At 40.8% G+C, this 15,293-nt stretch overlaps 1 non-coding gene across 1 annotated transcript; it reads right to left on the reverse strand.

Moving 5' to 3' along the window:
* Positions 1–8,251: 8,251 nt before the first annotated feature.
* Positions 8,252–8,355, reverse strand: LOC112427344 (small nucleolar RNA U13). The gene has a single exon (XR_003018864.2). It is a non-coding gene; the product is annotated as a small nucleolar RNA U13 (small nucleolar RNA).
* Between the last annotated feature and the right edge of the window lie 6,938 nt (positions 8,356–15,293).

Consider the following 15,293-nt stretch of genomic DNA (forward strand, 5'->3'; position numbering starts at 1 on the left):
GTTTCTCATATTGTACATTTCAACCCGTTTCTCCTCTCTTTGCACAATCCTTTGGTCCTGGACACTGTGGGAGGCTTTCGTGTTGGGATGGAGCCCCTGACTTTGCACCCTTATTTCACCACCTAGGATATGTCCTTTAAAGTGGGCAGAAGGATTCCTGGAAGCTATTCCTATACTTTGATAGAAATATATATCAAAGTGAATGTCAATTACACAAATATATAGCCCACTACATCCAGTCTAAATGCACCCTAACTCAACTTCCCTAAATCTAATCCCCAAAGTATTTGTAACCTATCCTATACTCACTGACTTGAAGTCAGACGTGATGGAGGGTAAGTCAAAGTGGAAATAATATTTTTAACAAACTTGCAGTAAGCCTATCTTACTTTTACAAATCTTTGGGGCCCTGAAGCTCAAGCTTTTTCAGTTTTTATAGTATATCTGCTTATGCAGATAGCATCAATTTATTATTTTCCATATTGTAAGCAACAAATTCAAAGTCTACCATATACCATGCCTTGTCCTGGATACTGAACATAACAAAAATTAACAAAGCACAATCTTTAATTTGTTTTAATTTTAATTTTTATGAATACAAAATGGCTGTACATATTTATGGGGTTTATGTGATATTTTGATACAAGCATACAATGTATAATGATCAAATCAGAGTAATTAGGGTCTCTGTCACTCAAACATTTACTATTTTTTAAACTGTCTTTTTTGAGACTAGGTCTCACTATGTTGCCCAGGCTGGTCTTGAACTCCTGGGCTTAAGCCAAGTAAGTGGGATTATAGGTGTGTGATACCACACCTGGATTAACAAAGCATAATCTTTTTTTTTTTTTTTGAGATGGAGTCCCGATCTGTCGCCAGGCTGGAGTGCAGTGGTGTGATCTCAGCTCACTGAAATCTCTGCCTCCCAGGTTCAAGCAATTCTCCTGCCTCAGCCTCCCGAGTAGCTGGGACTACAGGCATGCACCACCACACCCAGCTAATTTTTGTATTTTTAGTAGAGACGGCATTTCACCATGTTGGCCAGGACGGTCTCGATCTCTTGACCTCGTGATCTGCCTGCCTCGGCCTCCCAAAGTGCTGGGATTACAGGCCTGAGCCACGGTGCCTGGCCTATTTCATTCTTAACCACAATTACTGAGTGAGATGTGTGTGCCTGTTGGGCATGACATAACTCCTCAAACTTTGGAATTGGATGGAACACAACACTGATTCTTGTGCAATACTTGCTTTTATTTCAGCAATGGCTGAAAACTCAGCTCGACAAAGAAAGTATGTAATGGAAAGGAATGTAAGTACCATGCAATTATAAAACTGTGAACTCTCTTGAGCTAATAATTCATATAGTGTCCAACAGATGCCGCTGTGTTCACAGCTCAAAAATGCTCCATGTCACTGCAGAGCGCATGTTTGGAACTGCTGCCTCAAATTTGTTGCAATGCTTTGTTTTCTGTACTTTGTCCAAAAACAATGGGATGATAAGAGGTGATAAGAGTGAGAGAAGGGGACAATTGAAAGCAGTGAGAGACTCAAGCTGGATTTATGGCATTCTGCCACCAGGTTACCCCACGTACACACAGCCACTCTAATTGGAATCACTTTACATTTGTGACAAAACTCTGGTGGGCCTTAGTACCTTCCCATAATCCATTCTCTCCCCCAACTCTCTTAGTTATTTTATTTATTTTATTTATTTATTTATTTTGAGACAGAGTCTTGCTCTGTTGCCCAGGCTGGAGTACAATGGCATGATCTCAGCACACTGCAACCTCTGCCTACCAGGCTCAAGTGATTTTCCTGCTTCAGCCTCCCGAGTAGTTGGGACTACAGGGGCCTGCCAGCTAATTTTTTTGTTTTGTTTTGTTTTTTTGTTTTGTATTTTTAGTAGATACAGGGTTTCACCATGTTAGCCTGTCTGGTCTCAAACTCCTGACCTCAAATGATCCTGTCCGCCTCGGCCTCCGAAAGTGCTGGAATTACAGGCACGAGCAACAGAACTTGGCCCTCTTAGCTATTTCATACCTTTGCTTCTCTTCTCAAACTTCGAATACCTTCTACCCGCACTCGAAGGCAGATGATCTTGCTTCATACTTCACTGAGAAGAGACTTCACAGACTCTCTTCACATCTTCACCTACATACTTGCCTCTTCACCTATTGCCCACGGATGAACAAAGCCATCTCAAGCCAATGCCTCAATTTACCTGCCAAATCTCATTCTTTCTCATTGTCTTACTTCACTAGGGCTGCTATAACAAACTGCCTTACACTGGATAATTACTAAAGAACAAGAATTTATTTCTTACAGATCTGGAGGCTGGGAAGTCCAAGATCTAGACACAGTGGATTCAGTGTCTGGTGAGGGCCTGTTCCTCACTCGCAGCTTCTTGCTGTGTGCTCACACGGTGGAAGGGTCAAAACGGCCAAAAACGCTCCCTCAAGCCATTTTATTTTTTAAGGTTACTAATCCCATTCCCCTAGTTGCTTCCTGAAGGCCCCACCACTTAATACTCTTGGATTGGGTATTAAATTTCAATATGAATTTTGGAGGAACGCAGATATTCAAACCAGAGCACTCATACTCATGGAATCACTTCAACATTTCTCCTCTCTCTCTGCTACATTAGCATTTTTTCACCCTCTACCAGATCATTTCCAAGAGCATACATGCTGTTATTTCCTTCATCTAAACAATAAATAAATAAAATTAAAATCATCCATTAACCCTTCTTCCCCTGCCAATGCCTTCCCCATTTATTTTCTCCTCTTTGCAACAAAAGTCCTCAAAAGAATTATCTGTACTCGCAATCCAATTCCTCTATTCCTGTTGTCCCATAAATCCACTCCAACCTTTCTTTCTCCCACCATTCCACTTAAACTTTTCTTATCAAAGTCTCCAGTAGACTCTACTTTGCGAAATTCAATGCTAGATCTAATTCCAAAATACTATTTTTGATTAGCAGTATTTGACACAGGTGATTGCTGCCTTTTTCTTGAAACATTTTTATTCAGTTGGCTTCCAGGATACCACAGACCTCCGTCATCGGCTCCTACATCTCAGTTGCATGTGCTGGGTTTTTATTTGTTTTTTTTTTCTTTTTCTTCCTCCATCTTTGGTGATCTTTTTCAGTACCATGGTTTTAAAGGCATTCCGTCTACTGGATTACACCCAAATGTACATCCCCAACCTCAACATTCTCTCCTAAAATCTAGACATGTATGATTGCCCTATTCAATATCCCCACTCGTTTGAATAGTGGATATTTCAAACTTAACGTAACCAAACCAGAGTGCTGATCTTCGTGAGCAAACCTGTTCTACCCATAGTCTTTCCCATCTCGGTTGATGGTAAATCCATCCTTCCAGTTGTTCAGGTCAAAAACCCAAGGGTGTATGTGTTCCACACAAGGAGGAGTAAACACATTCTACCATATCTCTTCCTTCAGCTACAGCTAAAAACCCTGGACGAAACACATAAAATAAATAGCAGAAGACTGAAAAGTGGAGAAAATATGGAAAATTAGCTAGATACTTTAGGATTCAAAAAAGGATATGGAGGTTAGTTTCCTATTTAACTTTTTCACTTGTATATTCTGGACTGGAGAATCTCAGAATCTGGAAACACCATACAAGTAGCAGACAAAAGAAACACCCCAAGAAAAGACTGCTCTTTTTAGCCAAACGACAAGGAAAGGGGGCATTGAGCAGGACAGAACCTTTTTGACAACACCTGTCTTACTCCAGACAAACATCACAAATAAATCCCATCTTTTTTTCTCTCCACTGGTTACTGTGCCCAGCACTGGAACTACGGGCAGAGCCCTCATTGCCATCACTGCCCTTGAGCAAACAGGGGATAAATTCATAGTTTAAAATCTTCTGAAAAAGAAATCACCAGTCCCAGACGATTTCGCTGGAGAATCCTACCAAACATTTAAAGAAGAAATAATATTAATTTTACATAATCTTTTCCAAAAAATAGACGAAGAGGAAACATTTCTCAATTCATTTTATGAAGTCAGCATTACTCTGAAAGCACAACCACACAAAAATCATATCAAAAATGGTCGGGCACGGTGGCTCACCCTTGTAATCCCAGCACTTTGGGAGGCCGAGGCAGGTGGATCACCTGAGGTCAGGAGCTCGAGACCAGCCTGACCAACATGGAGAAACCGCATCTCTACTAAAAACACAAACAATTAGCCAGGACATGGTGGCGCATGCCTGTAATCCCAGCTACTCGGGAGGCTGAGGCAGGAGAATCACTTGAACCTGGGAGGAAGAGGTTGCCGGTGAGCCGAGATCGTGCCATTACACTCCAGCCTGGGCAACAAGAGCAAAACACCGTCTCAAAAAAGAAAAAAAAAAATTAGCCAGACTTGGTAGTGTGCACGTGTAGTTCCAGCTACTTGGGAGGCTGAGGCGGGAGAATCACTTGAACCCAGGAGGCAGAGTTTGCAGTGAACCAAGATTGCACCACTGCACTCCAGCCTGGGTGACAGAGCAAGAGCAAGAATCCACCTCAAAAAAAAAAAAAAAAAAAAAAAAAAGTACCAAAAAAAGTACAGACCAAAATCTCTCATTAGTATAGTTGCATATCATCTTCAACAAAATACTAGTATATTGAACCCAGCAATATATTTAAAAATGAATATACACAAACGAATGTGTTTTATTCCTAGAATTTAAAGATGGCTCATCAAAAATCAGTCCAATCCATCATATAACAGGCTAAAGAAAAACGACACGATATCCAGTGGTGCAGAAAAAGCATTTGACAAAATTCAACACCTATTCATGATAAAAGCACTTAGTAAACTCGGAAGAGAGGAACTTCCTTATCCTGGTAAAAAGCATCCACAAAGATCAGGCCAGGGATGGTGGCTCGTGCCTGTAATCCCAGCACTTTGGGAGGCCTAGGTGGGCGGATTGCCTGAGCTCAGGAGTTTGAGACCAGCCTGGCCAACAAAACTAAATTCTAGTTTTTCTCTAATAAAAACACAAAAATTACTCGGCTTGGTGGTGCACACCTGCAGTCCAGGCTACCCCGGAGGCAGAGGTTGACACCTTACAGGTGTGAGCCTCTGCGCCTGGCCAATCTCCTGGTTTGAATACTTACTATAATTATGTAAGATGTTATCATGGGGCCTGGTGTGGTAACTCACACCTGTAGTCCCAGCACTTTGGGAGGCTGAGGCAGGAAGGTCACTCAAGGCCAAGAGTTTGAAACCAGCCTGGGCACTCAGTGAGAACCCATCTTTACAAAAAAAAAATAAAAACTTAGCTGGGTATGGTGGTGCATGCCTATAGTTCTAGTTACTTGGAAGGTTGAGGCAGGAGGATTGCTGAGCCTAGGAGTTCAAGGTTGCAGTGAGCTTTGATTGTGCCACTGCATTCTAGTCTGGGTGACAGAGCAAGATGGTGTATCTAAAAAAAAAAATGATGTTATCATTTCATTTTTACAGGGTGGTGGGGTGGGAAGCTAGGTGAAATGTACATATTGTTTTTGCAACTTCTTGTGAGTCTAAAATTATTTCAAAATAAAGGGTAAAGAGAAACAACATAGTCTATAACAAAAGACCATAAGCTGGATGGCTTATAAACAACAGAAATGAATTTCCCACAGTTCTGGAGAAGTTTATTTCTCACAGTTCCGTGCCCAGTGAAGAGACTCTTTCTGATTCACAGATGGCACCTTTTTGCTGTCTCCTTGAATGTGAAAAGGAAGAACTCTGAGCTCGTCAGCTCTTTAAAGGGCACTGATCTCATTCGGGGGGCACCACACTCATGACCGCATCACCCCCAAAAGCCTCACCTACTAATACCATCACATTGAGGATTAGATTTCAATGTGAATTATGAATTAGGTGGGGGTGGCGCAAACATTCAGGTCATAGCAAAAACAAAACAAAACAAAACAAAAAACCTTTTGGCTCCTGTGGAACTCTTCTCCTTCTCTCACATCGCACAGCTAATTCAGGAGAAGACCCAGATCCAAGCTACCATCATGTTTTGCATGGATGAGTGCAATTCCTCTTTGAGGTCTCGCTTCTACTTCTGTCACTGTTCAGCAAAGAAGCCATGGCGATATTTAAAACTTAAGTCAGATCTTTCTGCTACTCCTTATTTCACTCAAAGAAAAACATTGAAGTTTTCACAGCAGCCTCCACGGTCCTACATGATCTGGCTTTCTGATAACCTTCTGAGTTCTTATTTTTCCCTGACTGCTTTCTAGCCACACTGGCCCCCTTGCTGTTCCTTGAACACACCACATATCCTCCACCTAGGGCCTTTGCTGTAGCTCTTCTCTTTCCAAAATGCTTTCCCCGAACAGGTGTGGAATTAATTGAATAATAAAAGTGTTAAAATGAGAAGACCACCATGACGTACCTTCTAAAAGGCTTCCCTTCTTTCACTAAAATATCTTAGATTGGCTTCCCTGGTTGTGACAACCTGGTAACACCCAGGAGTTCCCTTGAATGATATGCACTTCTAGTGTCCACATCGTGGTCCTTTGCACGATCATTTAATAATAGCAACCAGTAGGATTTTTTGGAGATAGTAATTACCTAATCTTGGGCCAGGTAGAGCAAAATGGGCCTAGAACTCATGATTGCTTGGAGCAGTGATTCTTCCAGAGATATCTGTGGGCTATTTGTTCCAGAGATATTTGTTGAGCTGGACAGAAAGGTCAGCAAAGGAAAGAAGCCTACCCATGGGGATGGCCATGCAATGGCAATTTGAGCATGTAAAGCAACAATTACTATCAGTTTCAAGAGTATGAGTATATAAAAGCAAAACAAAAACCTTGAATCTATGAGTATGACACCATGAGTAAATGTATTAGTCTGTTCTCATGCTGCTGATAAAGACATACCTGAGACTGGGTAATTTATAAAGAAAAAGAGGTTTAATAATCTCACAGTTTTACATGACTGGGCGGCCTCACAATCATGGTGGAAGGCGAAAGTCGCGTCTTACATAGTGGCAGGGAAGAAAGAACTTGTGCAGGGAAACTCCCCCTCATAAAACCATCAGATCTCATGAGACTTATTCACTATCACTAGAACAGCATGAGAAAGCCCCACTTCCATGATTCAATTACCTCCCACTGGGTCCCTCCCACAAGACATGAGAATTGTGGGAGCTACAATTCAAGGTGAGATTTGGGTGGGGACACAGCTAACCCGTATCAGTAATGTGAAATATGCCAAAAGACAGCTCTTAAGGCACACCTAATTTGTAATGTTGTCTTTGACATCAGGCAATGCTGTCTAATAAGCAAGCCAGGTTCTGATGACAGTGCAGTGAATTTCTTAAGTGCAAATTACTTAAAACAAATGCTTCTTGCCCCACTCGTCTTCAGACTTATTCAAATTAGTATGATTACAAAGAAAAAAGCATTCTTTTTAATCAGAGGGGAGATCCTCATGCTTGCTTCTGCATCTTCCAGACATTCTGCCTCTATCAGAAAATCTTCTCTGCTATCAGCCTCCACCACAAGCCTCTTATACTCTCCCATGGACATAATATTTTGAAACAAAATTCAGAAAGTTTTACAGCTGAATTTGCTTTTTAGCCCTAGAACACACTTCTGTGGAAGGAGTAAAATTAAGCTGGATACTTCCTTGAGTGGTGGAAGGAAAAGAGGAATTTACAGGGAAAAGGAGAAAAATCCTTGAAATGAACCTCTCGAGATATTCTCCAGGCACACAAGTCGAAGAAAAACTATTCCTGGTAAAGGGAAAGTGGCATGATCTCCTGTGGCTTGGTTCTCTACCCTCTCTTCTTTCTGCACTGAAGCTAGAGAGCTCCTCACAGCACTTTGAAAAACACTAAATAGTGGCTGAAATAGATGGAGCTCAAAGAATGTGCTGTTCCATCCACAACCAACACAAATAATGGATCCTTACAAATAGAACTGAAATGTTAACTGCATCCCAAATTAATGGTGCTGAAAAGAATGTATTATAGACCAGTGTCTCAGTCTAAATGTGGATGATACAGTCATCACTGTGCCCAGACATCTGGTACATAAACACTTGGATATTTTGGAACAGGGTGAACAAACACAATGGCAAATCTCTGAAAGGCGACTGGCCAACTGAGCAGAGAGGTTAGCAGAACTGACCAGCAAATGGAAACAAGTTTTGCTTGCCCGTTGACAGGACATGACTTGATTGCATAATGTTGAATTTTTTTCCTTTTTTTTCCTCCTTTTTGTTTGTCCTTCATGTCAGATGGGTAATGTGCTGACATCATAACAATGTTGGAGGGAGGCACATCTCATATGTGAGTGTGAAAACCCAATCGTCACATGTATAAACCACAAAAGGGTCTCAATATACCTTTAAATAGGAATCTCAAATTTTAAAATATTTTGAAAACACTGAGCCTTATGTCAATACCGAAAAGTCAACTTTGAAATGAAAGGTTGTTTAAAATATTCTATTAGGCCACTTCAGAGTCTTCAAGGGGTGGAAGCTATTGCTATCTCCCTATCTTTTGTAAAAACAAAAACAAAAACAAAAAACATAAACGGGGTAGATAACCTCTGAGTAAATTTGATAGGTGCAAAATTCTCTCTTTAATTATTTCCCCAATAATTATCTATCCTTTTTATCCAACATGATAAAGAGTACTTATCTTCTTGTACCAGATACCATAGTATTTTAAAAGAACATTTAAAATATGAATAATATATCGTAGATAAAATACTCAAAGGAAAGATCTGGAAAACCTGTAATAATAGTGCAATGAAATTAACACAGCTTTGGAATCAGACAAGCCAGAATTTGGTTCTTGTAACCAATTTATCAGTGGCATCTTGAAACCAAAGCAGTCTCAGTGACCATCAGAAAACCAAGGCCACTGTGTACATGTGCTGATGGGGGAGCCTGGGCCTGAAGACCTTATTCTTTATCTTATACTTGGAAGAATCCTAGTAAAATCCTAGAATTAATGTTCTGACACGAAGACAGGCAAGTCACTGACTTGCCAAAGAATCACATCATTTTTGAAGCGAGAGGTACTTTGGTCTCATCATCCAACCAGCTCTCCCAATTTGACTTGATGGTTAGAGTGGACAGAGGGTCAGAAGTATTGGTTCATGCGCTAGTTGTATGTAAGTATTGTCTCTGTGTGTGTGTGTGTGTGTGTGTGTGTGTGTGTGTGTGTGTGTGTGTTCATCCTTACTTTATTGGTGGGCCAGTCCCAGTCCCATCTTAAACTCCAAAGAGGGTGAGACATAGGAGGAGAGCAATTCTGTTACTTTGCAGCAACCTAGTGATAGAGCTACACAATTTAACATTCAGTTTCTTCCTAGAATTCACAGTTCACTGCAGGGAGAACATACCACCAAAGCCATTTTTTCTAATTTCATTTTGAGACTCATATGCATTTCATATTTAAGATTATTACTGGTTTTACTAAAACACTGTCAAATATGTATTCCTGGTTCCTTTTGTGCACCATATGAACATACCCATGACTTTTCTAGCAACTTAAATGGGTTCCCCCTAAATATGTATAAAAGCATAACACTATGACAGGTCTTGCCCTGTCACCCAGGCTGGAGTACAGTGGCGCAATCTCAGCTCACTGCAGCCTCCACCTTCCAGGCTGAAGTGATCCTCCCACTTCAGGCTCCCAAGTAGCCGGGACTACAGGTGCACACCACCATGCCCAGCTAATTTTAATTTTTGTAGAGACAATGTCTTGCCATGTTGCCCAGGCTGTTCTTGAACTCCTGGGCTCAAGCAATCCAGCTGCCTCAGCCTCCCAAAGTGCTGGGATTACAGGCGTGAGCCACTGCGCCTGGCTCATTAGTCTATTTAAATGATGCATATCATCATAGGATTGCAAGAATTATTACAAAATAAGCCATATCACCTCTCCTTGCTGACAAAAATAGACTGGAACTCTGGAAAGGGAAACTTCCCCTTGATCCAAGAATCTGCACTGATTATGAGCTGCTGCACAGGAAATTTACCAGGCCTCAGCATTACTCTGTGTCCGTTCTAAGTTAACGTGTCATCAATTCTTCAAAACTCAGCTGTTGCTGGCATATCATTTTCCAAAGGGAGAAGATAAGTTGCAACATCCATTCAAACATGAAATAATACCGTCTTGATGTACATAGCAAAGCTAAGTAACCATACCGCGTGTGACCATTCATTAGGGAAATCTGCCTGCCCACACAGCTGGGAGGCTCATCAGCCCACATGCATTGAGCACAAGGCACTCTTTTTTTTTTTTCTTTTTCCAGACAGGGTCTTACTCTGTTGCTCAGGTTGGAGTACAGTGGTGCAGTCATAGCTCACTGCAACCTCAAACTCTAGGGCTCAAACAATTCTTTCACCTCAGCCTACTGAGTAGCTGGGACTGCAGGTGCATGTCACCACACCTGGCCAATTTTTTAATTTTTTCTAGGGATTGAGTCTTGCTATGTTGCCCAGGCTGGTATCGAACTGCCTTGGCCTCCCAAAGCTCTGGGATTGCAGGTGTGAGCTGCCACCAAAGAACTCTTTATATACATAATGTCATCTAATTCTTACAGCAGCCCTGCTATTATTACTTCCATTTTATAGATACGGAGACTGAGGCTCAAAGGTCAAATAACTTGCCCAAATTTACCAGTTAAGGGGCAGCGTCTCAGTTCCACCCTTGGTCTAATTCCAAAGCCTCACTTAGAGAACAGAATGTACAATTCACATCACCTTTAACCTGCACGTTGTGCACATGTGCCCTAGAACTTAAAGTAGAATAAAAAATAAAAAACGATCGGGGTGAGATTTCAAAGGCAGTTACTTCAGGCTGCACTTCCATACGTAGAGAAGAGCCAGTCACTCGCTTCCCGTCTGAAAAGTTCCAGGAGCTCCAGGCTCTTTCCTTGAACTGTCCTTGAACACACTCCTGCTTTTCCAGAGCTGTTGCTCCTCTCAGGTCAGCAGAAGCACATGGGGAAGTGGCAGGACCCTGACATGGCAGCCAAGAGACGTGGGGTCAGGCCCAGCTCTGTTACTATCAGCCAGAGCTTCCTGAGTTTTCTTTTGCAAAGTAAGAGTATTGTACTAGATCCATGATTTCAGCCATGCTATATCCAAACTCAAATAACAGATGCCCGACTTTTTAGTTAGCTTAATCTCAACAGTCTCTTTCTACCCTAAAATGCCATAGTTTGCAGTGATTTCTCACGAAGCCCTCCTTCATAGCTCACCCAGCCCACTGTGATCTCTCTCTCCTCTGAATTCATGACTCATCCTCGCCATATAAAATGCTACCCCAACATTTAGCAAGGCTGGGACAAGAATATAAAGGGAGAACCATGTAGCATTTGTCTAAATATGTAAAATTTATAAATCAAACTAATAAGCTGTTATATATGCTCTATTATTCTACCCTGTCAAAATCATCTTTCGCATGCACTGAAAGCCCAGGCTTGAATTTAGAATCCTCAGAGCTCCTGGAGGCCTGTTCTGGAAAGTGACAGTGAATGCAGAGCCACTCTCGGTCTAGGACTCTGGCCCGCAGCCCTCCCAACTTTATCTCCAACCTGGCTCTGTTTCCACAGCAAGAAGAGGAGTCCCAGGTGTCGACACACCAACACACACACATGCCATCAACCTACACACACACACACACACACACACACACAGAGCTCTCTCTTGCCTACCACTGGGTTCCTTGGAGAACAGATCCGAGAAGAGGCACATTCAGGAGTTGTGCCTCTTCCCAGATGTGGCTTAGAGTCGGCTCAGGACTTTTTGGACAGGGTATTCTGGAATCCCAGCAGCACAGAGCAGGGTCCAGAAGAAGGTGGGTGGCCCCTTACTTCCTGCCTCCCCTCGCCCCTCTCACACACACCATGCACTCCTTGCTTGGAAGGTGGCCTTTGGATGGAAGAAAAGCCAGGCTCTTGAAGACATGTGTGCAGAGCAGGGGACCCTGTTGTTGGAGTGCAAAGGCTGCACTAACTTCCTGACATGACTTTCATCCTTTCTTACCTTTACCTCACCTACTTTCCTCTTGTCACATATCATCTTGAGAAAGTTCTGCTTCCTATGAGTCCCAACCTTTCCCTAACTATCAGGGGTGGATAACTGTCTTAGTGTGTTCAGGCTGCTTTAACAAAATACCACAGACTGGGTGGTTTGTAAACAATAGACATTTATTTCTCACAGTTCTGGGGGCTGGAAGTCCAAGATCAGGGTGCCAGCATGGTTGGGGGTCTGGTGAAGGCCCTCTTCTGAGTTACAAACTGTGGTCCTCTCGTTGTATCCTCACATGGTGGAAGCACGGCAGGAGAATTCTCTTGGGTCTCCCCTCTAAGGGTATTAATCCCATTCATGAGGACTTCACCCTCATGACCTAATCACTTCCTAAATGTCCCACCTCATTATGCCATCCTAATGAGAGATTTCAACACGTAAATTTGGAGGAGGAAGTGTACAAACATTCTGTCCATAACATAAATAATTGAATATTTTACTTTCAGGCTATTGAGTTTTTCCTCTGCAAAATGCTTTTTCTGTTACAAAAATCTTTATTTAGAATTTATACAGAGTTCTAAAAACCTAAACAATCCATAATCAACCATTTAGATTTAACTGTAGATCACAAGAGTCAGAGCTATAAAGTATTTCTTCACTTAGTGTTTCCTCATCTTTAAGTCAATCTTCTAATTCATTTGTGGTTTACTGTAAATAGATTTCTCCAGCATATTCATCACATAGAATATGAAAGCTATACTCTCTGAAACCATGTATATCCATGCATATGTTTCTGTTGCTACCTAGATGAAGGATACTTTGGCTGGGTATGGAAACCTTAGCTTGTAGTCTTTTTCTAGCACTAGTTAATATATACAATCCAACTGTTTCCTAGCTTCCAGTGATGACAGACGAGGCATTCCACACAACTCCAAATCCTTTGCTTTAGTAAGTTTCTTATTTTCAGTCTGGAAGCTTTTCAGTTTCATCTTTATGCTTAGAGTTCAGCTATTTTACTAGGAAGTGCCTAGATCTGGGCCTTCATAATCTTTTCTGAAGAGGCATGCACCCTCTCCTTTTATAAAGTTGTGTCTCTCTCCTACTTACGGGTCTCTTCATCTATTACCTGTCCAGTGTTTGCCCCTCTGTTGGTTTCTTTTTCTTCTCCTGGAACTTCTATTATTTGCATGTGAAGTTTCTTAGATCTGTCTTCCAAGTTCCTCATCTTTCCCCTCACAATTTGTGTCTGTTTTGAAATTAGCTTTCATTTGATTTCCTAGGTCACAAATTTGTGTGTCAACAATAAATAACCTCTCTTCAGTTAATCTACTGAATATTTTAAAGGAATCATTTGCTTTGATGGAAGTAAAACTTTTATTGAGGGATAACACACATACATGAAAATGTACAGATTATACATGTCCAACTCAATATATTTTTGTGAAGAGAACAAGAAAATAACATAATAGATTATATAATAAACCAAAATAGAAATTATAAATCAATGGTTTATAATTTCTCTTTCATCACATAGCATATGAGAGCTATACTCTCTGAAACCGTGTATATCCACGCATATGTTTCTGTTGCTACCTGGATGAAGGATACTTTGACTGGGTATGGAAACCTTAGCTTGTAGTCTTTTTCTAGCACTAGTTAATATATGCAGTCCAACTGTTTCTTAGCTTCCAGTGATGACAGACAAAGCATTCAACACCACTCTAAATCTTTAGCTTTAGTAAGTTTCTTATTTTCATTCCGAAAGCTTTTCAGCTTTTCAGCTGATAAATCAATGGTCTATAATTTCTCTTTTCGTTTATTATTTAATCTGTTATGTAAAAGACTTTAAGTTATTTTATTATAGAAATTTTAAACATGCACAAGATTGCAGAGAATAGCACATGAACTCTAGCACACCGCTCCCCAGATTCAACAGTTCTCAAGAGTTTTCCATACTTACCTACCCACGTCCATTTTCTTTTTCTTTGTTAAAGTATTTTAAAGAAAATCCTAGACAACATGTCCTTTCTCTTCTGCATACTTTAGCCCCTAAAGTATAACAGCATTATCTTCCTTGCTCCCGATGTTATCACACCTAATAAAATTAACGATAATTCTTCAGAGACATTTTATAATCAGACCATGATTAGATTCTTCCAGTTGTCTCAAAAATACTTGTACAGGGTCGGGTGCAGTGGCTCATGCCTGTAATCCAGGCATGGTGGCACATGCCTGTAATCCCAGCTACTTGGGAGACTGAGGCAGGAGATTCGCTTGAGCCTGGGAAGCACAGTTTGTGGTGAGCCAAGATTGCACCAATGTACTTCAGCCTGCGCAATGAGAGTGAAACTCCATCTTAAAAAAAAAAAATACTTGTGCAGATTGTTTATTCAAATTAGGATCAAATCAAAGTCCATTCATTTCATTTGCATATTGTAATTTCTAAGTCTTTTTTAATCAAATTGATTCCTCCCTCTCTCCCTCGCTTTCTGACGTTGGCTTGTTTAAGAAGCCAGACAAGCTGTCCTATAGAATGTCCCATATTTTGATTTCTTTTTTGCTTCCTTGTGGTTTTAACTTCCTTCTTTAGTCCTTGTGTTTCTCTAGAGGCTTAGTTAGATTCAGGCTTAACTTTTTTTTTCTGGCAAGAATACATTACAGTTGGTGCTGTGTGCTTCATATCACATTACATCAGGAGGCACCAAATGATCGGTTTCCATTTTTAGTGATGCTGAGATTGATCAAAGAATTCAAGTAGTGACAGCCAGACCCCTCCATTCTTCCCCACCAACCAATCCTGAAGTAATGTTATCCTCTGGTGACTGCTGTGTGACTCAATTGTCTCACTAGGGATGGCAAAGCAACGGTTTTCTCATTCTGTCATTCCTTATTAACTTATTAGCTGGAATTCCTCAGTAAATAATAATTTTCTCTCTCCAATTAGAGCTATTTAATTATCCTGAAAGACAAGATGAGTGCTTAATTCATCTCTTTTAATTGTAAATTTTCAGAGTAAGGAATTGGTGTCCTGGTATTTGCAATAGTGTCCAATGAGCTGGATCTCTCTTTCTCTCATATGTTCAATTCATTCATTTACTTGAATGAATATATTTTTCTTATTCATGCCCAAATTGTGCCCTTTTGGTATGACTTTATACTTGTTTCTCTTTTGTCATACGGAAAATTTTGGTTATTAATAACATTAGTCTAATTATCTATTTTTATTATCCTACACTATGTAAAAATTTCAAAATACTAGTAATACAGTATACCTACTTAAAATTAG

This window comes from Macaca nemestrina, chromosome 16, assembly GCF_043159975.1.
Source record: "Macaca nemestrina isolate mMacNem1 chromosome 16, mMacNem.hap1, whole genome shotgun sequence".
Lineage (NCBI taxonomy): Eukaryota > Metazoa > Chordata > Mammalia > Primates > Cercopithecidae > Macaca > Macaca nemestrina.